This window comes from Pleurodeles waltl, chromosome 8 (assembly GCF_031143425.1).
Source record: "Pleurodeles waltl isolate 20211129_DDA chromosome 8, aPleWal1.hap1.20221129, whole genome shotgun sequence".
NCBI classification, from domain to species: Eukaryota; Metazoa; Chordata; class Amphibia; order Caudata; family Salamandridae; genus Pleurodeles; species Pleurodeles waltl.
In genome coordinates this window covers 451,810,424-451,836,947 of record NC_090447.1, presented here as the reverse complement: position 1 = coordinate 451,836,947, position 26,524 = coordinate 451,810,424, and the positions used below count along the sequence as shown (strand labels likewise).

At 42.9% G+C, this 26,524-nt stretch overlaps 1 protein-coding gene across 1 annotated transcript in view; it reads left to right on the top strand.

Annotated features, from left to right (window-relative positions):
- The window catches only part of TXNDC9 (thioredoxin domain containing 9), a 157,735-nt gene that overhangs the window by 50,016 nt on the left and 81,195 nt on the right, over positions 1–26,524 (top strand). The gene's annotated exons all lie outside the window — the stretch shown is intronic.

Genomic DNA, 26,524 nt, shown 5'->3' with positions numbered 1-26,524 from the left:
GGGCCAATGGGGGTGATGAGGACTGAGGGGAGTGCGGAGTGCTCTGTGCGCATGTATGCTTGGCCGGCTGTCTCGTGCTGGCCAAACACAAAAGCATACAAGGGCTGTCTCCAACCCGGCACTGTGTTGCCAGGTTGGAGAGAGCACGCCCAGGCTCCGAGTCTGTGCTGGAGCACGGCAGGGAGCGGCGGTGAGGTGCAGTTAAGTCATTTAAAAAAAAGTTTCTTATTTTCCCCACCCCGTCCCACCACTTTGCTCAATCGCCAGCCGCAACTTCAGTCCCACGCTTCCTCTGGATGAAAGGCCATGACTTGCCTTTTGCCACTTCTCGCAATTAGGCTGAAAAAGCATCATATATCCAAGTTGTTTGGCACGGAGTGCTTTTTTTCTCGTCCTCAAAACTTTGGTGATCTCATTGGACTTGCAGGGCAACATCAGGAAAAAAGTGGACCGTTGCATTCTCATATTTTAAGTCTTCCTTGGTGAGAGTGGCCTGTAGGATGCGTCCCGATCTCTGTAATTAAACACTCTGACAATGAGTGTGTTTGGCGGCACCCTGGGGGCGGCCGGGATGGAACTCTGTTGTCCCCTTTATAGAGAAAAATAGTTGGATACTCTTTTGGGGCACAAGTAGTTCAAAATAAGATCTTCCATGAAGAGTTCTTCCCTGGCCCCTCATCCCCCCCCCGGGATTCCACTTACCCTTAAATTGTTACATCTTGCACGCCTTTCCTGATCTTCCAGCTTGGCTGTGATGACTGCTTTTTGTTTTGTCATTGTCCGAAGTTGGTCTTAAAGCCTTTTGGTCATTCATTTGAATCTATTTATCTGACTCTCTGCTGTGGACACTTTATCCGTGACTTTCCTAAGGTCGGCTTGCAGGAGATTAAAATCTATTGTTACTGCTTCTAGTTTCGGCTCTATGGTTCCCCTGAGTGATTGCATGGCCTTCATGATTTCACGCAGTGAGGAATCCTAATCTTCTCTCCCTCCCCCCCCCCTTTTACGTCCTGGAATCGCCTCCTGCAGCAGCTGCACCCTTCTCTGCGTTGTAATGGTGTATTTATCAAGGTAGTTGGCTTATGTGCACTTTGGTCCCCGATTTCTCACCATGACTCCAGATCTGGTCTCCGCTGGCCTTGACTGAGAGCCCCCACCCAGGCTCTCTGCATGTCTGCATTTATACAGTCTTGCTGCCAGGGAGGCAACGCATCCCCTAGCTGCAGTTCTGTATGTGGGTGGTACAAGTTAGACGGGTCCCGGGGGAGGGGGCTTGGAGGGAGGGAGGGAGTCCACCCGGCCAGGGTACCAAATATGAAACCATGCTCAAGTCCCCTTACAGCAAGTGCCCCAAGCACTACCGAAGTCGCTCATCGGCCCTACAACATCCACTTTGGCCCTTGCTTTTTCCATTTTTCATGGTAGACACTCTCAGGATGCAGAGGGGGAGTATTGTCTCTGGTCCCCCCAGTCGCACTCTGCTGTTCTTCAAGCCCACACCACCTCCCTGCTCCGGCCTCAGTGTCTTCAGCCGGCCCGCGTCCAGCCTTGCAGCAATTGCCACTATGTCAGGCTAAGCAGGGAGTCCGGTCCCGTCAGCAAGCACAGTCCGGAATTCTCCCAAACTCCCCCCGTCGTCCCCCCCCCCCCCAAAAGCCTCTCAGATGTTGAGGATCTCTAGGGCCAGCTGCCGCTGTTGGGTAGTGTTCACCTTTTGCTTCGGGCCGCCACCCCCTCCTGCCTCGTTAAGGGCCTTGCAGGGCCAGCACTCAGCCGCTCCCCTCGTCTGCCCCCTCTCTGCCAGTCGAGTGTCCCCCGCAACCGACCACCAGTTTCTCCTTCAGAGCCAGAGCAAGGAGAGGGGCAGACCCTCTGGGAATCGTCTATTAGGCTTCCGCGCTCCCAGGCTGTCATTTTCGATTGCGTTTTCCCCTCGGTCTCGCCCCACCTGGGCTCCATGATGTTCTCCAGGCTCTCCATGGGTGGCAAGGAGCCTGGGGTCTGCCTCCGTCATCAGACTATTGTCGCTGGCCAGATTTTGGGACGTGTGTTATGGATATATTTGCCTACAGTTATGGAGCCACTCTACTATGCGGCCATCTTGCTTGGTGCCTAGCCATGCCCTTTCGTTTCTCTGGATACTTGAGCCCTGTTGAATAACTAATGCCCTACTAAGGAGACTCTTTACCTGTAGCAAACGCCTGATAGGTACTGAACCTACTTTGAAAAATGAACAGAAAAGTGGGTACTGTTCAGTGTGCTCTCTATGGAGAGAGCTTATTCTATACCACACTATTTGCAGACAGTGAAACTGTCATGACAAATACACCAGCTAGTATTAATAACCAAGCAGTGTACATTCCATGCAAAACTTGTCCAAAGACTGACTGCTCACTTAAAATAACGAGGGTCTGAAGGTGCTAAAGACCATACTACCTGCAGCCTTCATTCTGTGGTGTAAATTTTACACAGTCCATATTATGAAGCAAAACAGGCACATGTTCAAAGGTTAGTACCTGGTGCACACAGTCATCTGTTAAGTAGAAATTGTCATGCTGAGACGATTCTGTTTATAACTCAAGACTGCTTATAGTACTTAGTATGTAGTACGTACAATCTTTGCCCTACTACAAACATTTTCTGCAGTACTAACAAACTTATGTTGAACATAATGAACACTGTCAACTGTCCCCTTCACACAAAGTTGCTCTTCAATCCAAAGATTTATAATGTGTTCAATACCTCTTCCCACCTATGATGCCTTAGGAGCAAGTGTTTTGTAAACACTTACACTAATTAGCTGGACAAAGGCTTTACTTGGTAGATACGTAATAAGGTAGTTACCCGCAACCATGTAAACTGTAAAACTAACACACTCAGTGGGTGATGTCATCAATGATGTAATTTGAGATGTCATAAGCAGTGCGTAGTGAGGGGTCAAGTTATAGTTAGCTCTGTTAATCTGTGTTTTTTTTAATTTTTTATAAATAGTTTAAAGTGTTAATGTGGCCACTGACATTCACGTAACTAAAGTTACCTTAACCTTTGTTTTTTTCAGTTAGATAGATAGTTTTCTCCATCTTGTCCTCTGGATGCGTTTGCCTGCGGGCTCGAAACTGACAGCGGTGCCGACGACCGTGCAGCATCAGGCGCTGCTTAGCTTTCCAAATACGACTCCTACTTGTAAAGGAATCTCAGCACTCCGTGGGGATCTTGCAGTGATCGTATTTTATTTAGATGGCCATGAAAATGTCAACGTGTTTGACACCCAAAGCGCCTTGTCACAACATTCTTTGGTCAACATCGTACACTTTAAATATACCCCGTACATACATATAAACAGGTAACTATAACTCATGCCCTTGTCATGCTCTTCAAATTTATCACACAAATTACACACTCATGACATCTTTGATAACATTGATAATATAAATGTAATATTTGCAGTAACATTTTTGATGGAAAAATGGTGCATGGCTGGGGCATGAGTTAGTTACGTGAGAACTATAACAACTGAATTTCTATGGTTTTGTTCCTTTAAAAAGTGATCCTAACTAATGTCCCTGTAACCTTACTTTTTTTAAGTGTGTATGTGTATATATATATATATATAATACACATAAGAATATTGTGAAACTTCTAACCTTTTTAAATGGCACACCAAGTAGGCCTTCCTGCTAGTAACTCTGGAATTTGAAAACTCTGTTAATTTATTACTGAATTTCCAAGGTTGTTCGCCACATGATTGTCCTTGCTTATTACTGTAGTAGTGATATAAACTGTACTGTAAGTGATGTAATTTGTTGTGCAACTTATTAACTAGGACATCACGTTTGGGTTAGCATTAGTGCTTTGTTCCTTATGAGAAAGGCTAATAGTCTGCACATTGTAAACATTGTTTTATGTTAATCCAAGTTATGGTAACCCATATAAAAAACGTCCTCTCTCTTTTTTGGTGCCAAGATCATTAGTCTGATCCTGTTTCATAGGATATGAGATTGTTTCCTGTGAAGAGAGAGGATTATGAATATATTGGTGGCGAAATTGTATACACTGTTTGCAATTTGTTTACCCACTATTATTATTTGATGCTTTGTTTATCTGAAGAGCTGTCATTTCGGTTGGCAGTCTTATCTTTTCATTATGGAAATATTCTGTGGCTATTCAATATTGAATCCATAGCAACTATGTTATACTCTGTCTAGTCTTTGCTTTCAGACCCTTCCTTTGAGATAGGCAGAAGAGGCCTTGAAGGCTGATTTAAGTGTCGACTAAGGACCCAGCAGTCTTGTTGGTAGGGAGTATCTAGGCTGTTGCTTGGGTGCTTCGTACGTCTTCAGGGAACTGGTAAAATGCTTGATGAGATTTCCAAATAAAAGTGATTACTGAAAACAATTTAATGGGTTCCTCAATAAAGCATGGTTATAAACATATTTTAGAACTTGAACCTTGTTGAAAAATGATATCAGTAATCTTATGTAGCATGCTTGAGTCTTTCATTGGAATCTTTTTTTTTTTCTTCTTTTTTTTATTTTTTGTAGTTTTTTTATCTGATGGGGAAAGTCGGCTTTCAGCTGCACTTCAGTCTTTCATTCTACCTGCTTTCCTCTACTGTGCTTGAGATTCCCTATATTTGCATGTTAAGGTATGGGGAACATTCACATTGTTGCTGTGATCAAACCTTCTGCTCCTGAGTAACGTAGAAGACTGCATGTCTGTAGTATTACCAATAAACCGATTTGCACTTCTGGAAGACAGACCAGTGGAAAGAGGGGTAAAAGTTCTGAAATGGAAGCATTTAGATGGCACTTGGGAATGGAATTCAAGGCAAGACAAAAGACAGTTGATAGCAGTACTTTGTGTATTAGTGTGATGGGCAGGAATGAACGTTCCTTATCAGTCTCATGATACACAAGTACTTTCTGCTTTACTGGCAAGAGAAGCGATCATTCAGTAAACCTTGAATGCAATAGTAGAGCACTTTAAAAAAGGTAACCTGGAGATTAGTAGGATGCTATAAACCATAGGGTTGTCCTTGAGTACAGGTTGGTTTCATACAGCATAGCAGAGCTGTTGGTGATCACTGCAGGTGTACCTAGGCAATGGCACAGTCTGTGTTTTTGACTTGTTAAACTGATGCTGTTTGTGGGTTTGTGCCTGTGTTCAAAAGTTGTCCGTTTGCTGCTCCTGCTTTAAACCGTATTTGTATCTATACTTATTTGTGCGCTAAAATACACTGTTATAAATATAGGCAGGTCAGTCTGTGTCTTGAGCTGTCCTAGTTGACATAGTAACCTGTCCAGTGGTTCTTTATACAAGATTCTTAAAACAATTTCACAGTGAAATGCCCCTTCTTCTGTTGTGACGTGCTGATTTCTCAGATCCAGCCTCTTAACTACATGAGATGTGTTAGCTGTCAGATATCAAGCAGACCTATGAACATACATGTGTTCTGGTGATCCTGCTATGGATTAATTGACTTTGTTTATGGAAATGTAGATTGTTTGCTTATTAACCATCTAGGCCCCACGACTCTCTCACAGAAAGCTGAACTGCAGTGTGCTAAAATACAAAGAAATTGTGTAAATGGTCTTTTAAAAAGAAAGCTTTACTGTCAAGTTAAGCTTCTAAGGGATAATGTCAGATTTCTTTTTTTAGTCTTTGTGGCAAAATTCCTCTAGCTGAGGATCTTCAGCCACTATTTGAAAGAGCGTTTAAAGTGTGGGAATTCAAGTAGGTTCCTGTTTGGTGTAGAAGTGGTATGCCAGGTACTTCAGCAGTCATCTGTTTATCTCCCAAATGAGGGCTCAGTGCAGATCCTAACAGGTTCTTTTGACCATCTTTCTACTTTCTAAGATCTTGCTTGTGTCAGCATTCTAGCGTTTCTTGGCTAAAACAATGCTCGTTGTAACACACCATGCTTGTAGTAATTTTGGTTTGAAAATGGCTCTGGCCAACTCATTTAGCATGGGACAAAAATAGGAAAGTGCTCTTGCTCCTCATTCATCTTGGTCAAACTACCAGAGTAGTTTTGTTTGGATCTGAGATTCCAGAATAAGATTAGGTTCCATTATAACGCCCATGGTTTTGCAGTCAGAATGAGTCTGGAACCAAAGAGTATTTACAGATCAGAGCTCAAGTTGCTTATACTGTGTTCAAACTATTTCAGCACTGTTCTGCAGGTTCTTGACTGTGCCTCTTGTGTAAATGGGGGTTACAGTGTAAAAATTTACTTTTGTCCCACATTCGAGGAATGTGGCACAATCCTTAAAATCCAGCAACCTGGCATTTGATATAGCATCTTAGAGACCAATCTTCTTTCTAAATTAATACAGTGTTCAACATGCTGATTGGAACAGCATCAGTAATGAAGCCCCTAAAAAGCAAGTGTAGCTTATCTTGAGCAGACCCTATGAAATTGTGATGGAATCAGCAATATGAGATTCTCGATCTACACGATCTACTAGGATGGCATCTTAATAGACTGAGACATAAAGCCCATGACCCTAAACTCCTCTGAAGGCCATGCACAGCCTTCTGCTCCATAGGGAGTCAGTGCAAAAGATTATGGATGGGTCAAATGAGCATTAACCTTGAGCTTGTGAATAAGCCAGATGGCCCTCTTTTTATATATTTTGCAGTCTGTAAACAGAAGCCTCCAGCTGCCCTTGTACTCATTCCAGGCACAGTAGTACATGTGAGGTTACGACCACAGTTAGCAGGTGAAATGTGAGAGAGTGCACTTGAAGGATAACGGCAGGGAGAGAGAAAATCAGGTGGCTCAAAGCCACTTTATCCAAAGCAGTGGGTGTGCATTTCCTTCAGGCTCCAGTAGAACCACTACACCTATCACCAGATTGCCTGCGATGGCCTCAGACAAAAAGTGCCAGGAGTCTGATAAATACAGCCCCTCCCCTTTTTTGTTTAATTCCTGCCTACCATGCATTTAAAGTATACATTTTGATGATCCACATAATCTGGAGGCACCTCAGTATCTGATGGTTCAAGTACACTCCAAGATTCTTGACACAAGGACTTTGGGTGTAACTATATGAGGTTCAGCCTGGAGAACAGTGGTGTAGATAAGTGTTTCTTTGCATGATCCCACAAACTTCATTTAAATAAGCCTGGAGGAGATCCGTATCCCTTGCTTCCATTTTCCAGCTAAAGTGACAAGTGTCCATCTCCATAGGACTGAAATCCAGCTCAACAGTTGTTAACCAGAAAATATTCACTAAGCATAAGGAGGGGAGTAATGGTCAATCCCTGAGAAGGTCTCTGACATAGTGGTAGAAGGTGCCAGATGTCACCTGTTGATGACACCCATTCAAAATGGACTAAATGCAGCCCTAGGCTACTTCTCCAAGACATGACACTGGTAGTTAACACTGATGCATAGCTTTCACATTTCTTAACAGCATTGCAGTTTTCTCGCATTGAGCCATGTGTTGGTCATCCTCTGACAGTAAGAGATTTGTAATTTTCCAGTTTTGTTAATTTGAGGCACCCCAAAGGTTATTGGTATTTCTACTGTCAATCTTATATTTGCTTCTTTTTTGTGGCATGAGTTATCTTTGAAATGTATTTCCTAGAATCAAGTTATTTTATTATCTGTTCTGTTTTCCCGTTTTGTATGAGTTAGCAAAAATATCAGATATTTGATTCTTGTTAAGCTATACATTTTTTTTTTTTTTTTTTTTTTTTACCTTTGTAAAATTTAGATTTGCAGTAAACCTGTTTTCATGTACTTTGTTGCTCATGCCATACCATACCAAGAAACTTAAGGACTTGCATGTGAGTACATTTATACATGTAATTTCAGGGATGTGGAATTCCTATCGCCCAATGCCTGGGGCATATTGTTTGGGGTCAAGGGCAGCAAGTTTTCATGTTTATTTGTCCCTTGGGACAAGTATGTCCATCCCCCTGCAGCACAAACCCTTTGGCTGCTAGTTTACAGAGAAGGGAACTGGCTGCAGTTGGGATAATGTGTGTCCATATGTTAATGTTGTTCAAACTTGTATTTATGGTTCATTAACCTATTAGCTGCTGGGCCTTAACCCCCTCCATCCCCCCCACAGTGGTGAGCCCTTTTTTGGCTATTTGGGGTAGTTCTGGCTTAGGCCTTGATAACTTTTTGTCTACAAAAGCTATCCACGCCAAATTTGCGTTCTTTTTTTCCAACATCCTAGGGATTCTAATGGTACCCCGAGTATTAGTGGTTTTCCCCTGGAGGAGACCAAGAAATTAGGCAAAATACAGTGAAAATTTAGTGTGGGTGTTTTTTTTTTTTTTTTAAATGGGGGGGGGAGGGCTGCCGAAGAAGGCTTGTGGTTTTTTTCCACAATTTTACCCTTCCCAACTCGGTATTGTGGGAACTTGAATAGGGGAACTCTTCGTATAACTTGGAAACATTTTCAACTTTCTATTGTGGATATCTGATGTGTAAAGACCACTTCTGCCTCCTCAGGTGTTGTGTAATAATATTTGTGTCGATTCTTTAGTATAGATGAATATATAACTCCTCACTGATGTTCAACCCATTTGGTTCCATGGTGTCGAGTGATAATATGTACCTCAACTCTAATTTGCGCAGGTTTTTTCTCGATCTCTCCCTCTGCTGTCTCTGGCTGTTCCGTCAATTACACTAGAACGTAGCTCCTCTATTTTCCCTCCATGTATCTCATGAATGTGTCTAGCTACTGGATATGTGATGTCCTTATTAGTAATTGCTCTTAAGTGTTGCAAAAATTCTTTTGTGTGCCTGCAGTTTTGTACTTCCTACATACAATTTGGGGCAAGTGCATTTGAGGATCTAAATTGTGGTCACTCTTGCATGTATATCTTCCTTTTATAGTGTGTACTATCCTATTGCTGATGGTTAGATTTTTTTATGTTTTCTCCATTCTTAAATGCTTTGCATTTCATACACTTGTAGAAACCATCCTGTGTGTTGAGCCATGTAGACTGTTTGCTCAACTGTCTGATATCACTTTTGACTAAAACATCTTTCATAGATTTCCCTTTTCGATAGGTTATCTGTGGTCTCCTCGTTAATCTCTGTCCTATTACATGATCACTCCTCACTACGTGCCAATGCTTTTGTAATAAGTTGCGTACTTGTTCGTGTGCCACATTGAATGTTGTAATGAATCTCACTATTTTTTCAGCACTTTCACCACTATTTCTCTTATTCTTTCTCTCTTGTGACGAGAACAGCAGATTTTCTCTAACTCTAGATTTTACTTTGTTACTGGCTCTTTCGAGTGTCCTATCGGTATATCCTCTATTCTGCAGTCTCCTCCCCATGTCTGACTGAACTTCTTTGAACTTGGTCTCAGTACTGCATATTCTTTAGCTCTCAGCATCTCACCAAATGGAATACTTTCTTTTAAAGGTTGTGGATGATAACTAGAGGCATGTAAGATGCTGTTGCCTGCGGTTTGCTTTATAAATACTGTGGTTTCTACCCTGTTGTTTTCTATTATCACTTTTACATCCAGAAACTCGATTTCACTTGCATGCATTTTACTTGTGAATTTCAAATTACAGTTGTTTTTGCTCACTTCTTGTGAGAATTGTAATGCACCTTTCCAGATGATAAAAATATCGTCTATATATCTTAACCACAGTACAATATGTTGGTTCCACTGGTCTAGGGGGGGATGATTCAATACTTGTTCTTCCCACCACCCCATATATAAGTTTGCATAACTCGGTGCGAAACAGGTTCCCATAGCAGTCCCGCGCTTTTGTTCAAATAGCTCATTGTTATAAAAGAACATATTATGTCTTAAACACCAGCTAATCAGGTCAATTAACATTTTGCTATGTTTGGAAAATCAGATAGGTCTGACTCAAGAAATGTTCAATAGCTCTCATCCCCAAATCATGGGGTATGCTCGTATACAGTGCTATCACATCTAATGTCATGAGGAGGAAATCATCCTCCCACCCAACGTCAAAGATCCTTCTTAAAAAATCGGTACTGTCCTTCAGGTAAGATGGCAAATTTGCAACTAAAGGAGGTAAAAATGTGTCTATGTACTGCGATAAGGGTTTAAAGAGACTGCCTCTACTGGAGATTATGGGTCTCCCAGGGGGTTTCACTGCGTCTTTGTGTATGTTAGGTATTAGGTAAAAGACAGGTAATTTGGGGTGATCTACTTTTATAAATCTGTATTCATCCTCCGTAATTAAACATTTGGTTTTCCAATGCTGTAATTCTATGCCAAACTGATGTTTGACATTTTCCACGTATTTCTTATCTATCTTCTCATAGCATGTTAGGTCATTCAAATGTCTATAGGCTTCCTCCATGTATTCTTCAATTGGCCAGATCACAATGTTCCCACCTTTGTCTGACCCTCTCACCACTATTTGTGGGTTCTTGGTCAGCTTGTCAAGGGTCTTGACATAATTTAGTCTTGATCTTCCTTGTCTTCTCCATTTCTCTTTTTTTCAATGTTTTTAGACCTTTAATTATAGTCTCTGAAAACTGGTCAATCAGGTCCCCACTCAATCCTGGAACAGTTTTAGATCTCGGTTTAAGCCCTGACGTATCTATTTTGTCCGTTGTTATCCCTTCCTTGTCCAATCTAGCGATGACTTGCTCATCATTGGTATGTTGATGTTCTCATCCATTTCCCATAATAATTCGTTCAATAATATTGCATCTTCAATTAATAAATTGTCACTCGACACCTTCATTGTGATGTCCTCGTTGGCTGTCAATGCCTCCTCACCCTCTCCTGTTTTGTTGTTTTTAAGTGCATGGATCTTTAACAACTTCAATTTTCGTAAAAACAAGAAAAGGTCTATCCGGCGTTGTTCGTACTCGAAATGGTTGGGTTGACAGTATGATAATCCAAGTGACGGGTTCTTTATGTCCTCCTCCTTCCAATTTAAGTTTTGATAAGTTCACAACAGTTTTATCATCTGTTAATATCGTTTGTTGCTTCGAGTTAGTTTCTCGTGACCTTCTGTAAAGGTTTCTCCCCCCCCCCCCCCGTCTCTTCTGTCTCTGCCTCTTCCTCTTGGTTTGGTTCCTCGCCACGGTCTGTGGTTGGATCTGCGGTCTCTCCTTAAAAAATCAAATTCATCCTGTAATGTTGTTTGTATTTGTGACCGTGTTGATTCATCAGCGTCTGTGTCTGAGCTTTCACTGATGTCTATATTTGATTTTCTTCTTTCATCATTTATAGTTTTCTTTTGTGACTCACTCATTCTTTGATTCCACCAGAAGTTAAACTTTTTTGCATATGTATATATTTGACCTGTTTCATAGTCTATTTTGTCCCTGTTGAATTTCCGTGTTTTCTTCTGGATAATTTCCTCTTCCATTTTGGCAAGTCGTTCTTCCATTGCCCTATTTAGGGATTCCAATGTTTTTTTTTAAATCTATGAAACAGTCTATATCCTTGGTCAAACTTTCAATTTTTTCTAGCACTTTATCCCTGTCACTCTGAGCATACTTGATTAGAATTCTCATCATTCCTGCCGAACTGTGTGCATTGTGTTCGGCCCATTCTTTTAGCATTTCCGGATTGGGGTCGTCATAGGCAGGCCATATGGAGAGCCATAGACCCCTTGGGACTCTGTTTGCTTCCAAATATCTGTTCAGAGACTCACACTCCCACCATTTATTCAGCTCCTTTTTCTTTAATCTTTCAAGTTCCTTGAACGTTTCATACATGTCTGTTCGCCTCTCTGGGTGTTCCGTATTTTGTAAGGTAACCTCTGTTGTGGATGAAAAGGCCAATTGTGCTCTTAATTTTCTATTTTCATAAGTGCTCTGGGATTTCTGCGCCATTTCAATGTCAATGTCAAAATCGTACTGATTTCAAGCCAATAACCCAATCCAACTTCCTGATGCCATGCGCGCCGGTGCACCGTTCACATTAATATATATATATATATATATATATATATATATATATATATATATATATATATATATTCTGTTCATGGATATCTTTTAATATCTTTCTTACATAAGGCTTAAGACTCTTCACTCCTCCATACCAATAGTACCATATTATATACATACAAAGGTTACAGGGATGTTATAGTTGCGTTCAGATTTTACACACAGAAAGCCATAGCAATGCAGGAGTTACAGTTAACTCAAAATGTAGCTTTTGCCCTAAGGTAACTAACTATAACTTGTGCCCCTGCCATGCAGTTTTCTCATCAATAATTTTTCACAAATGTTGCAGTGATATTATCAGTGATGTCATAGAAGATGTTATGACCGGTCCAATATTTGGAGTAATTAGCAGTGTATGGCAAGGGCACGAGTTATAGTTATCTTGGGGCATGAGCCATAGTTTCTTGAACTATAAACTGCAGATTTTTTTTCTATAGTTTTTTTGTTTGTAAAAACTGAACCCAAGCATAACATCCCTGTAACTTTTTTTTTTTTTTTTTTTTTTAACATAAATTAATATTTAATTACCATACGTTCATCCAAAGGCAGGGGTTGGCAGCAGGGGTGTGTGGTTGTGAGTGTGGCTGTGTGGGTCTGTGAGTAGGTGTGTGAGTGATTTTGTGGGTCTGTGAGTGGGTGTTTGTGAGCAGGTGTGTGAGGGGCTGTGTGGGTCTGTGAGTGGTTGTATGGGTGTGTGAGTGGTTGCCATATAGAAAGCCTACCAAGAAGAGCTAGCTAGAATAACACCTAAACAGATGCTTAGTAAACGTCTCTGGCCTTGACAAGAAGGGCTCTCGGATTAAGTGGGAAACCATGAACTTTGAGGCCTTCCTGCCTAAGCTGGTGGAAGATAATTATCCCTTATTGGATATTTGTCTGGATGATAAGGCAAACCCTTCTGACATTGAGGCCTTTTAATTCTTCTCTGAGGCTTTTAAAGCCGCACTAAAACGGACCCATAATCTGCACTCAGGGAAGCAGAAAGGATGGTTCGATTAAAGAATGCTCAAACACACACACAATTCCCTCATGCTTGCTATTCATAAACCCCTCAGGATGCCCCAAGAAGTGGCCCAGTGTAGAAAAGCATATCGGAAAGCAGTTATAGCTAGGAAAAGCGCTCTGAAAATGAAAGCCTGGGAGGATCTTGATGAAGCTAGTCGTAAGAAAGATCTTGAGGCATTGTGAACCCTTTTTAAGTGGGGTCGATGAGCCCTCCTTAGTAATTGCTGTATTTGGGCAGGAGTGGGTGTCTCTCTTTGGAGGGGTCTACTCTGCGGAACCTGGGGAGGCAGGTACAAGTGTTTTTTTTTTTTTTTTTTTTTTTTTTTTTTTTACCAGATTCCTTATGTAGATCGAAGGGATAAAATTCCAGCCCCAATTTCTTCTGTCTTATGATAAAGTGTTGGAGGCTATTATAACTAGCCCCAGTTGTAAAGTCCCCAGCACGGATGGGGTCCCTTTGGACCTCCTTTAAGAGGCAGCTGAAACTCTGGGTCCCTCTGGTCACAAATGTTATCGAGCTGGCAAGCCACTCTAGCAAACCACCAACTTGGTCACAATCAGTCGTCCCCATCTTTAAAAAGGGAAACTGAGGGGATGTGAGCAGTTCCTGTCCAAACTCTTTCTAGACTCTATAGTGAATGTCTTGAGTAGTGTTCTTTTATCACATCTTGAAGCATGGGCCAGAGACTCCAGAACACTGAGATATTCAGTATGGGTTCAGGCGCGGGCTCAGGACGGAGGACCAATGCTTTCACCTTTCTCTCCTGTTGGGCAAGAATACCATCGCTAAGCAGGGACCTTAATTTCTGGGGTTCATGGACCTGTCCAGCACCTTTTGATTGCGCCTCTCATAGCAAATTATGTAACAATCAAAGATCTCAGTGTGGACAGGTCCCTAATCGACCCCATCATAGAGAGCTATATTGAGTACATCAGTGAGGCTCGGTTTGGGAGAGGAATACTCGTAGTCCTTTTTGTGTTCGCACCCTTTCTCTTTAACCTGTACACCAACTATCTGGAGAGGGAATTGGTTCAAAAGTGCAGGGACTTGTCCCAGATTGGAAAGCGCCCTATTCCATCTCTGCTGTATGCATATGATGTTGTCCTTATGGGACACACACCCTTAGCACTACAGCACCTCCTAGATAGTTTCTCAGCATAGAAGGGTTGGATCTTAAAGTTAACATCATTAAAACCTCCATATTTTTGCAATTCTAAATGTGTGGTTAAACCAAAATTCTTCCTGCATTCTAAACCCACACAAGTCACAAATAATTTCAGTTATCTGGCTCTGGTCTACAGTAACTCCTGGGGTTTAGCACCAGCAGATGCATTAAGAAGGACATCAGTACAGCCAATGCTAGATATCTTTCTGGTGAAATGCCTAAGCGTGGGTACCAAAGGGGCCTGTGTACGGGGCTTCATACCCCTCGCTTGCTCTTTCTCCCCATTGCATTGCTATTTTTAGTTGTCCTAATGAGTTGTGGTTAATCCCCTGGAGGACAGAATACGACCCATCATTTTATGTTGTGATGACGAGTTTGGACCAGTTAGGCTCTGGTACTAACAGATAATTGAAGATTGCCTGTTCTTTGGACTGCAACATTGATATTCCTTGGCTGAAGGAGATTAGGGACTTGACTCTGGCCCCATCCATACGGGAGCTGTTTGAAAATCCCCATCCCCTTGTCCCTCAGCAATAGGTCATTGAGGTATTTGTGTTACGCAAAGTATGGGGCTGCTAGTTGGGACAAAGTTAGAAACATGCCCTCTGTCATTGTCTATATTTTGCCGGCCCCGTCTGAAAGTATGCAGCCATATTTACTACTTAATGTCCAGCACCATCAGAATTTCCTCCTTTCGAGGTTTATACTTAAATTGTTTCATCAGCTTGAGGCATTCTCTCATTGAAATAATAGGGAGTGTAACCTTGATCCTTGACCCTGTGATTCGATCTCTCAACATGGCACTTTACATGCTATGTTCTTTTGGTAGATTCTACTCTAAAGCCAGATTGGTTTCTGGTAGAGCTCTTTTGAACAAATTCTCCTTAAGACATTGCATGCAGGCACTTTATTTCCTTGAATGCTTAGCTTCTGATTAAATTATAACATCGGTTATATCTATCTCAGACTACAAAAAAACAAGGAGGTTCCAGGGGATTAGTGGGGAAGATATACCTATGCCTCTCAATGACCATTGACCCATGACAAGATGTTGCAGTTCCGTTTTGTCATTTATGTGAATTTTCCTCTCTTTCTGTTATGGCTACATCACCGTGCCTATGGGTAGGGTTTTTGCACGGGGAGGGCCTGATCTTGAACCCACACTTCATAGCATTATTAATTTCTTTAGACTTGAGTTCTGACAAGTTTTGATTATTTTAAAATCTTATTTAATTCCTGCATTGCACTACCAGCACCTTGATTAGTTGATCCGTTGTTGCTCTTTTAGCTGTTCTCCGATCTCAGGGCTGTGGCCCCTAGTTTCAGTTTCAATGTACTGAGATGTGACCATATGGTTTTGGGCTCCGGTGATGCAGCCTCCCTAAGCCCGCTAATTCAGGTTGTAATTTTGACTAAGCCAGCCCCCATTTCACCTGGAGTTTACATCTGCAGTGAGCTGGCATACTGGCGTTCCCCCAAAAGCACATCTTAGACATTTAGAAGTGACAATTATGTTGGTAGGAGTGCGTTGCGGACCCTTAGTTGAGGTTTTTGTTCTCCTCCCATTCCTTTCAAACTGCATTTTAATATTTATTGATGTTATTCGGATGTCATGGATCGAGAAATGTCAGGGCATGATAGTGATTTCTCATGAAGTACTGAAGTACTTTTATTATGTACTGCCAAAGACCTAGTTGCATATTAATTCTGTGTCCAGACTGGAGGCAAGGAATATGCTCTGCTGTCTTTCTTTCATTAATTTCAGCACACTTCTACATTATAAGAAACTACCTTTCCTAACATGCTATGGGAAAGGAAATGCAACACATTTTAACCAATCACTGAACAGCACAGTCCATCAAACTTCCTCTTTCTTTCCTGCTCCAGCAGGCAGGTAAGTGCTGTTGGTCTTATTCTACAGTTAGCTGTAAATTTTATGCTGTTTGGCTAGTGCCTGTTGAGCAGCGAGGTCTGGTGGGGTAGTAAAAGGTGATGAGGTGGTTGAGTTAGGTAGGTGATTCCTAGGTTGTGGAGGGCCTTGTATGCCTGGACAAAGAGTATGAAGTTAATTATTTTCTCAATAGGAAGCAAGTGGCGGTCTCTTAAGTGATTGGTGATGTGTTTGTGGCGGGGAATGTCCATGATGAGTCTGGCAGAGGCGTTTTGGATGTGTTGTAGTTTCTTCAGGGTGGTGCCGATGTAGAGGGCGTTGCCGTAGTAGTCTGCTGGTAACCAGAGCATGGGTTACGGTTCTGCTGCAGACCTTTGGGATCCTTTGTAGATCTTCTGGAGAAGTCTGAATGTGTGAAAACAGGAGGATGCAACTGAGTTGACTTGATGGGTCATGGTGAGCGATGAATCAAGGATGAAACTGAGGTTGAGTGTGGTGTTTTTGGGGGCGGAGGGTGGGCGGGCAGTTGGAGGGGGTGGGGTGAGGGTGGCTGGCCACCAGAAGTTGTTTCAGGCTGATGTGGAGGGTCCCAGGATGAGGACCTTGGTCTTGTCCAAGTTGAGTTTGAGGCAGCTATCCCTCATCCAGGCGACGACTTTCGCCCTGTTGTGGAAATTCTTCTTGGCAGTTGTGGGGTTTTCGGTCAGTGAGATGATCAGCTGGGTGTCTTCGACATAGGAGTCGATGTTCAGCTCATGGTTCCTGATGATGGATGCAAGCGGGCCATGTGGATGTTGGAAGAGTGTGGGGCTCAGGGAGGAGCGCTGTGGGACTCCACAGCTGATCTCCGTAGGTTCTGACAGGTAAGGCTGGAGTCTCTCTCTGTTCTGCCAGACAGGATGGAGTGTATCTATTGTAGTGCCTTTCCACAGATGCCGGTTGCTTGGAGTCTGGGTGAGGTGCAAAACGGATGGGTCCAGTAGGATGATGGCTGCTGTATGGCCACGGTCGAGGAGTGAGTAGATGTCATCTGTGGCAGCAAGGAGGGCAGTCTCCATGCTGTGGTTGCTCCTGAAACCAGATTGGGAGATGTCCAGGATGATGTTGTCCTCAATGTGCTTACGGAGCTGAGTGTTGATGGCCTTTTCGATGACCTTGGCTGGGAAAGGCAGCAGAGACATGGGATGGTAGTTCTTGTGGTCCAGGGGGTTGGCGGTGGGTTTCTTCAGGAGAGGGTGGATCTCTGCATGTTTCCAATCCTCAGGGAAGAAGGTAGCTGTATCTATGGTAAGGTTGAGGGTGTGGCGGTGCTCAGCTGCGATGGAGGTGTTGGCTTTGTTGAAAATGTGGTGAGAACAAGGGTCCGTAGGTGCTCCAGAGTAGCAGTTTCTGCTTTGCAGTGAGAGGCTGCTGTAGAAGTACATGTCAGTGCTACATTTGTGGCTGGGTTTTTAAATGTGCAGTGGGTCCACAAGAGTGTGGTGAGGTGTGATGCCCGCTAGAGGGCGTGCTATTTGACCGAGATGCACATTGTGTCTCATTGCTCTGCAGGTGACACTCAAAACTGAGTGATACTTACAAGCCTGTGTCTCCACGGAGCTTGTGCCTTTTCTAAAACCAGCATGCCTGGAAGCTATTTAGAACATGGTGGTGGTACCCTGGAGGCATATAGCCATGTGAAAACAAAACTACATTGTTTGATTGCCGCTTGGGACCTGGCCCATACGAGATATGGATGTATACATATTAACTCTCTGAAACCTTAGGGTTTGTAGGCCACGGGACTTGAGCCTAGCACGTCCAAATGTTTAACTGGCCTTTGCCCTGTACCATAGTGACACCCCACACAGTGTCCCCCCCCCCCCCCCCCTCACCCCCCCAATTGAGCTGTCACATGCAGCCAGACATGGATGGTAGATATCTAGAGGAGGAATTAATTTTGGTCCTTCATGCTAGAACAATTTTGCAAGGCTGGGAATGCCTCTATTCATCAGGCGGTGGCCTCCTCGATGGAGCCCTTGGCGAGGCTCATTATGCAGCTGGCGTACACCTGCCCAGCTCCCCTCAACCTGCCCCTAGACCATCCCCTTTCCCGAGGCTCCCTCCCTGGGCCTAGCCAGGAAGTGGGTTCCTAACCATAGGATGGGCTCGGGGGTAGACATGAGCACCTTTTAAGATGCTGAAGAAAGTTTTCTCTTCAGCTTCTCCCCAGTGGTCTAGAGAACTCATGTGGAGGCCTTGAGCTGCCCCTCCGATGAAGTGACATTTAACCCCTCCTTCACAGATTTGGATGGCGATGATGCCAGTGGGCTATTGAACAGTGAGACGGGGGCCTCTCCCCCTGTGCCCATCCTTTGCTGCTGCCCCTCCATACACTCAGAGGTCCAGGGGTCTGAGGCCCCCCCTAGATGTGGTGGACATAGATGACCCGATCCACCCCTGCTCTGTGAACTGGGTTCCCTCCAATACATTTAAGTATGTGACAAACCGCCTCAGGAAGCCTTTAGAGAAGTAGGTGCAGCCGCATATTCAGGCTGAATGTCCGCACCTTTTCTTGGCATTGAAGGGGGCCCTCAAGCCAGACATTCACACCAGAATGGCATTGTTTTTGGAGAAATGGGTCTGTGACCCTAAATAGAGTATTGATAGATCCTAGAGATCTTATCAGGACCAACTTGTTGACGTAATTGGCCTGCTCACAATTCTAGATCTTGCAGAAGAGGCAAAATTATCTAGTAATCCAGCTTCCCTGGAGGTTCTTTCTAGGTGGGCTCAATGTGAAGTGATATTTCTTGGTAACACCCACATCTCGCTGTCTACCAAGGGGTGCTGTTAATCAAGGTGGACCCCAAATTGGGGGATTTATTAATCACGGAAGTGGGCATAGTGGCTCAAGGAGGCCTTTTCTGGAAACCCTTCATCAGCTGTGATTTCAGAGGCACACATTTTGATAAGACAGGGTCATCAGGTGGAAGAGCACCCTCCTAAGAAGGTGACGAGAGGAAGCCACTTAGTGCTGCCTCTGGAGTTCAGATATTCTGCCATTTGGGATGTGAATAAGGTCTGTTTTCAGGTCATGTCGGAGGAACAAGTTTTTATCTCGTAAAGAATTATGAGCAAAGCTCTCAATGCTACACTGTTTGGTTTCTTGCTGTAGGGTTTCGGATGTCCAGGCCCTGGATGTCACAGGCAGGATTTTTACTGCAGAGGGAGTCACTTTTCACATTTCTCAAAGAACAAAAACTAACTTAAAGGTAGTGTTGTTGTATTGTCTTTTGGGAAGTTCCCATTATTGTGTATGGTAAGGTGCTTGAAGGCATAGTATATGATGTAGGTAGTCTGTCCCCCTAGGAGAAAGGCAGTTGCTGATACTTCTCACAAAAGCTTTCAGAGCAGTCTCCCCTCTCACCATAGCTAGATGGGTCCGCTGGGTCATGTACAATGTGGACATTGTGTCGCAGTTCAAGCCCACTCAGTGAGAGGTGCTATAGATTCTAAGGCTTTTTCTCTAGGTGCAAGACTAGAGGATATCCTTAATGCGGTAGATTGGTCTTCGGATTCAATGTTTAAAAGGTTTTATTTCGAACCAGTCTTGGATATGGCGTCCTTGGTGGTGGATAAGCTTTGAACAAGCATAATCCTCGCCTCCGGTCCTGACATAAAATGAAAAATTTCCTAGCTCATGTAACAAAGATATAATTAAATTACGAAATTAAGGACATGAAGACAAGGATTATTCCCACTTTTTGAAGGGGTTGATGTAGTTTAATAAAATTCTATCTCCGTAAGGTATAAGTATAAAGGTTTGTTGATAGTTTGCAAATTGTTTGAATTGGTTTCTGGATGCCGTTAAGGGCAATTATTGGGGAAATTATTCACTGATTAGAACTTATGCTTGTCGTATGACATTGTAGACTTGATCAATGGATATTGATTTTGTAGTGTGTTTTTTTTTTTTTTTTTTTCTCCCTAGGTTCTGTGACCTTCAACGGAGAGTAAAGAAATGTTCTTGAGTTGCTCCTGTTGCACAAAAGAAAGATGAAGTTAGATGGGGGGCAATATGCTTTGATGGACTGTTCTGTTCAGTGATTGGCTAAAACTTGTTGTGTTTCCTTTCAGATGACATGATGGGAAATATAGTTTCTTATAAATTTGAAGTCTGCTGGAATGAATTAAAGAAAAGAAGTAGAGCATAATCCTTGCCTCCATGTCTTTAATAGAATTGAAACTTTCTGTTACATAAGCTAGGAAATTTCTAAATAACCTCTTTGGTGCCTGCGTTGGCCACTGGCTGACGCACACCCTCCCTGTTGGGGGTCACGACCAGTGACACCGGAGGATTTAATTATTTTTACATTTAAAAGACCCTCGGGAGACACAGAAGAGCTTCTTCTGAAAATGGAGCCATTACCTGCGCTATAATACAAATGAAATGTATGTGCGGTGGGGCTATGGAGGGAGGAAGGGCACTTTTGCTGGGTGGTAGTGAGGCAATCCGAGGAGGTGGTTATGGGAGTATATATAGATATAGGTATATATAGATTTCTACATCTGATAAACCCTTGTGATGGGAGCAGCAGTTAGCACCTGACTTGACTATTACAATTGTGTGTATGCTAGACGTTTCAGATCCATCATTGGCAGAAAGTGCAGACTAACGCAATCTGATTTAATAATAGGACTGGACAGGAAATACCACATCTCCTAGGCCAGAAAATCCTTTATTTGCCCCTGGTCAGGACTGGTGTATCTTTGTTTTTAAACTGGGCTGTGTAATGTTCAGATGTACTAATAATCTGCCTTTGTTTGTCTGTTACAATCTCCATGTATTAACTAGTCTGCAATGAAAGAAGTCCAGCTAAGCCTATTCTTTTTATACCTTGCTTTAAATTATGGTGTAGAGATAGAAGGCATTTGTCCAGTCTAAGCCCATTCACCTTCCTTCATTACGAAGTTAAAAAGTACTCTTAAAAGGCACCTGTTTTTGTGTGTGTGTGTGTGTGTGTGTGTGTGTGTGTGTGTGTGTATAATAAATATATATATATGTTCGATGGCAAAACCATAGAAATTCAGCTGTTATAGTTGGATATTGCAAGTCACGACAGATAAGTGTCCAGAGATCTTGGAAAACCCTGATATTTGCTTTTAGAATGACATCATATGTTGCTGTGATGATGAGCGTATTCATTTTGATTGGTCCCAGCAGTCTTCTGTACAGGAGATGGCATATAACCTTTTGGGGCTGCACAGAAGAAGAAATAAGAAAAGTTTGTTGGGGTGAGGTTTCTATGGTCAAGGCCAAAAAGACTGATTTATGGTTAGAAAGCCTCCTACTGCCTTAGCATGCAGTTCATTTATGTAGTAGCCCATGAGACGAACATCAGTGTTTGGACAGCCTTGTTTCTGTTTTGAAGATTGTATCTAGAATGCGATATCATTGGCTGTGTCTGCAGTGTAACCTCTTGCATTTGTAGCAAAGATCATGATCAGGACTTAAAAAATCTTAAACATTTACCAGATCTGCAGTTCGAGTAGCTTGAATAATCTGTTCCACCTAACTGTAATGTACGTGACCCAGAAACTGGTCTCAAATTGTGTTCTCCATGGTAAATATTGTATTTTACAGAGTCACCTTTCTCTTCATTCTCATGAGTGCACCTTCAAATATGCAAGTTCAGCATTTTGTCTGTAAAAAAAATAAAAAGATCCCTTTTGTTTGATTAAATACACTAGGGGCTGATTACTACCTCGGCAGATGGGATACTCTGTCACAAATGTGACGGAGATCCTGCCTGCCGATTTACAAGTTTCATGGGATACAATGGAACTTGTAATACAGCGGGCAGGATATCAGTCACGTTTGTGACGGAGTATCCCATCCGCCAAGATCGTAATCCTGTCTGAAATGTTTGCTCCTATGTATAACAAATCTAGCCCACATGTAGGGTACACGTGATCCATGACTTACCTCTTTGTTTACGGATAGCTTTGCCATCAGGGCAGGAGTATTTCTTAGTTTGTTTGAACACTCACTTTTAATAAGTATATTACTAAAGCATGATGTGTAGTGCACTGTCATTTACAGACAGTAAATTTCCAAGAAATGTCCTAAAACCTTCCCGCTAACTTGCAGCTTTACCGTTAAAACTCTATAGTGCATTAACAATAATCTGTGAAAATTGGGTTTCAGAAAACATATTTATCATTGCACATCACCAAGTAAAGTGTTCAGATTTTTCTCATTCTAATAAAATATTTTTTTCATCACTCAGCAGTACAAATAAATGGCCTTTCACAGCCACTGAAATATATTTTGAAATGTTTGTAAAGTTGACTTCGTTATATAAATGTGTGTTAAGAAAAACCGGATACCAGCAGCCTTTCATTTCACAAAGGCCAGACAGTTCACCTTACAAAGTCCTGGAACTCTGCAGTCACAAGAGAAAGTAATTGCATTGCAAGAAGACAAACTGACTTTTTCTCCATTGTCTCTGAACACAAAGTGAATGTGACAAGAATAAAATTTAAAGGCATCTTAACCTCTTAAATGCGGGCGTCGGCCACTGGCCGACGCCCACACACCCTCCCTGGTGCGGGTCACGACCAGTGGCCGACACCAGGAAGGGCATTAATAAATCCTCGGGTGGTCAGCTGAACGGACGTTTCGTGTGGGGGTGTGGAAGGTGACTCTCGTTGAGGTAGGCAGGGCCTGTGTTGTGGAGTGATTTGTGTGTGAGGATGAGGATTTTGAAGGTGATCCTTTTTGTCAATGGGGAGCCAGTGGAGGGATTTGAGGTGTGGAGAGATGTGTTCGTGTCGGTGGAGGTCGAGGATGAGTCGTGCTGCTGAGTTCTGGATGCGTGTAGTTTGCACTTGAGTTTTAGAGTGGTGCCGGCGTAGAGGGCGTTTCTGTAATCAAGCCTGCTGCTGATGAGTGCGTGAGTGACAGTTTTTCTGGTCTCTGTGGGGATCCATTTTAATGTTTTTCAGTATACGGAGTTTGTTGAAGCATGAGGAGGTAAGAGCGTTGATTTGTTGGGTCATAGAGAGGGAGGAGTCTAGGATGATGCTGAGGTTGCGTGCGTAGTTGGCGGGGGTGGGTGCAGGGCCTAGCGTGGTGGGCCACCATGGGGAGTCCCAGGTTTTTTTGGTGAGGGCCAAAGAGGATTATTTCGGTTTTGCTTGAGTTGAGTTTCAGGTGGTTGGCTGTCATATATACATCACTTTTGTCAATATGTGTGTGGTTTCCCTGGGGGGAAAAGGGTCCGACTTGTCTAGTGGCAGTTTTAGTGCCATAAAGAAGCGCAGAAGGTTTATATGCCTACTGCAAAGAGCACATCTGTATTTTATGTAAATAGCTGAGTACATTAGTAAAGTCTATGGAGAGATGAAGGGCACTTTTGCTGGGTGGTAATGAGGGAATCCGAGGAGGAGGGAGTGGGAGCACCAATAATGATTGTTGGACTGGGCGCAGGAGGTGCTAAAGACTGTGACGAATGGTATGTGACAAGGTGTTTTTTGAGTGTCTTGAATGTACGTGCTGATTGAGGGAAGAAGCGCAGGTAAGGTGGCCTCTACTGTTGCACGTATCTCACACACACCATCGATTTTGTGACTGTCTACGTAGGCTAGTGTTTTAGAGCAACAGTTTAGCCAATAGCAGAGATGGCATCTTGATGGATGACTGCTGCCTGCACTCGGGTTATAGAGGACCGCTCTGACATAGGATCAGAGACTGAGACATCAGATACTGAGACAGCATCTGAGGGATAGGACAATGGCGCAGACTCTGGGAGTGATTTTTCAGTCAGAGGAGTCCCATTCGAAAACTCCTCTTCCAGTACATTATGAGGGAGGTGATGAGGACAGTCCTGCTGTCCCTTCGCAAGCTGTTCGTGCAACTGGGTAATAGTGGGTTAGGCCAACCCAGAGAGCAGGTGAATGCGGCGGCAAGCAGAGAGAGAGTGCTCTCTTGGGAGCTCACCAATTTAGTTCAGCCCCAAATTCCACCACCCAAATCATATTGTGGAGACATCAAAATTGTCTATGGCAAAACAAACTGGTTTTGTAAGGCAGGCACCTGTGTTTTTGGTCCTGGATTCGGCGGCCATATAGAGAAACACACTAAACCCAAACATTTCTGGAAACTAGACATTCGGGGGAGTCCACAGAGGTGTGACTTGTGTGGATTCCCCAAAGTTTTCTTACCCAGAATACCCTGCAAAGCTGAAATGTTGAGAAAAAACTCTATTTTTCTTGCATTTCTGTCACACAAACTACAGGAATATGCTGGGATCCACAACATTCCTACCACCCAGTGACTCCTCACCTGTCCTGATAAAAACACTACCCCACTTGAGTGCCTACACCTAGTGCCTGTGTCAGGAATGGATCACCCCAGGGTCAACAGCTGCCTCACGTAAGGACCAACATTGACCGTTGTGTGATCTATTCCTGTCGCAGGCACCAGGCCTAACCACACAAGTGAGGTATCATATTTATCGGGAGACTTGGGGGAACGCCGGGTGGAAGGAAATTTGTGGCTCCTCTCAGATTCCAGAACTTTCTGTCACCGAAATCTGAGGAAAACGTGGTATTTTAGCCACATTTTGAGGTTTGCAAAGGATTCTGGGTAACAGAACCTGGTCCGAGCCCCGCAAGTCACCCCTCCTTGGATTCCCCTAGGTCTCTAGTTTTCAGAAATGCACAGGTTTGGTAGGTTTCCCTATGTGCCGGCTGAGCTAGAGGCCAAAATCTACAGGTAGGCACTTTGGAAAAAACAGCTGTGTTTTCTATAAAAAAAATAGGATGTGTCCATGTTGTGTTTTGGGGCATTTCCTGTCGCGGGCACTAGGCCTACCCACACAAGTGAGGTATCATTTTTATCGGGAGACTTGGGGGAACACAGAATAGCAAAACAAGTGTTATTGCCCCTTATCTTTCTCTACATTTTTTCCTTCCAAATATAAGAGAGTGTGTAAAAAAGACATCTATTTGAGAAATGCCCTGCAATTCACATGCTAGTATGGGCACCTCGGAATTCAGCGATGTGCAAATAACCACTGCTCCTCAAAACCTTATCTTGATCCCATTTTGGAAATGCAAAGGTTTTCTTGATACCTCTTTTTCACTCTTCATATTTCAGCAAATGAATTGCTGTATACCCAGTATAGAATGAAAACCAACTGCAGGGTGCAGCTTATTTATTGGCTCTGGGTACCTAGGGTTCTTGATGAACCTACAAGCCCTTTATATCCCCGCAACCAGAAGAGTCCAGCAGACAAAACGGTATATTGCTTTCAGAAATCTGACATCGCAGGAAAAAGTTAGAGTAAAACATAAAGAAAAATGGCTGTTGTTTTCAGCTCAATTTCAATATTTTTTTATTTCAGCTGTTATTTTCTGTAGGAAAACCTTGTAGGATCTACACAAATGACCCCTTGCTGAATTCAGAATTTTGTCTAGTTTTCAGAAATGTTTAGCATTCCGGGATCCAGCATTGGTTTCACACCCATTCCTGTCACTAACTGGAAGGAGGCTGAAAGCACCAAATATAGTAGAAATGGGGTATGTCCCAGTAAAATGCCAAATTTGTGTTGAAAAATTCGGTTTTCTGATTCAAGTCTGCCCGTTCCGGAAAGGTGGGAAGATAGTGATTTCAGCACCAGAAACCCTTGGTTGATGGCATTTTCAGGGAAAAAACCACAAGCCTTCTTCGGCAGTCCTTTTTTCCAATTTTTTTGGAAAAAACAAAATTTTCACTGTATTTTGGCTATTTTCTTGGTCTCCTCCAGGGGAAACCACCAACTCTGGGTACCATTAGAATCCCTAGGATGTTGGAAAAAAGGGACGCAAATTTGGCGTGGTTAGCTTATGTGGACAAAAAGTTATGAAGCCCTAAGCGCGAACTACCCCAAATAGCCAAAAAAGGGCTCAGCACTGGGGGGGGGGGAAAGGCCCAGCAGCTAAGGGGTTAATAGGTAATTCAGTTTCTGACTGAACAGAAGGTTTGTTTTTTTGTCAACTCCCCAGAAGGGGCGAGTAGGTTCTAAACATAGCTTGACCTGATAAAATATGAATTGCCATAGCGAGCGGTTGAGTAGATTTTTCAAGCCTGGTTGATGCATAGTATATATAGATATAGATATAGATATATAGATATATTGTTGATGGCTTATAGGTTGAATGCAAGTGGATGTTAAGATTGGAAATACTCATTAAGGGATATCTGTGGAATTTGTGTGGTGACTGTAGAGCAGCAGCTGCATAGTTAAAGCTTATTTGAGGTTTGGAGATTGCAGCTGATTTTGATTATTGTTCTTTATAAGATCAAATATTTGTTACCATAATGGTCATCTTTTGTTTTCCGCTTCTTCCAAAGAAGAGAGAAATCCTGAAAGCAAAACTGAGTTTCCCAACAATCTAACATCAGTATTTAAGGTGGAGTCTTACCAACACAAATTATGAGTACTACTTATTTCCTAACAATAATCAGGAAAACAGTCCATATTTTCTTTTTAAAAGGCCTCACTC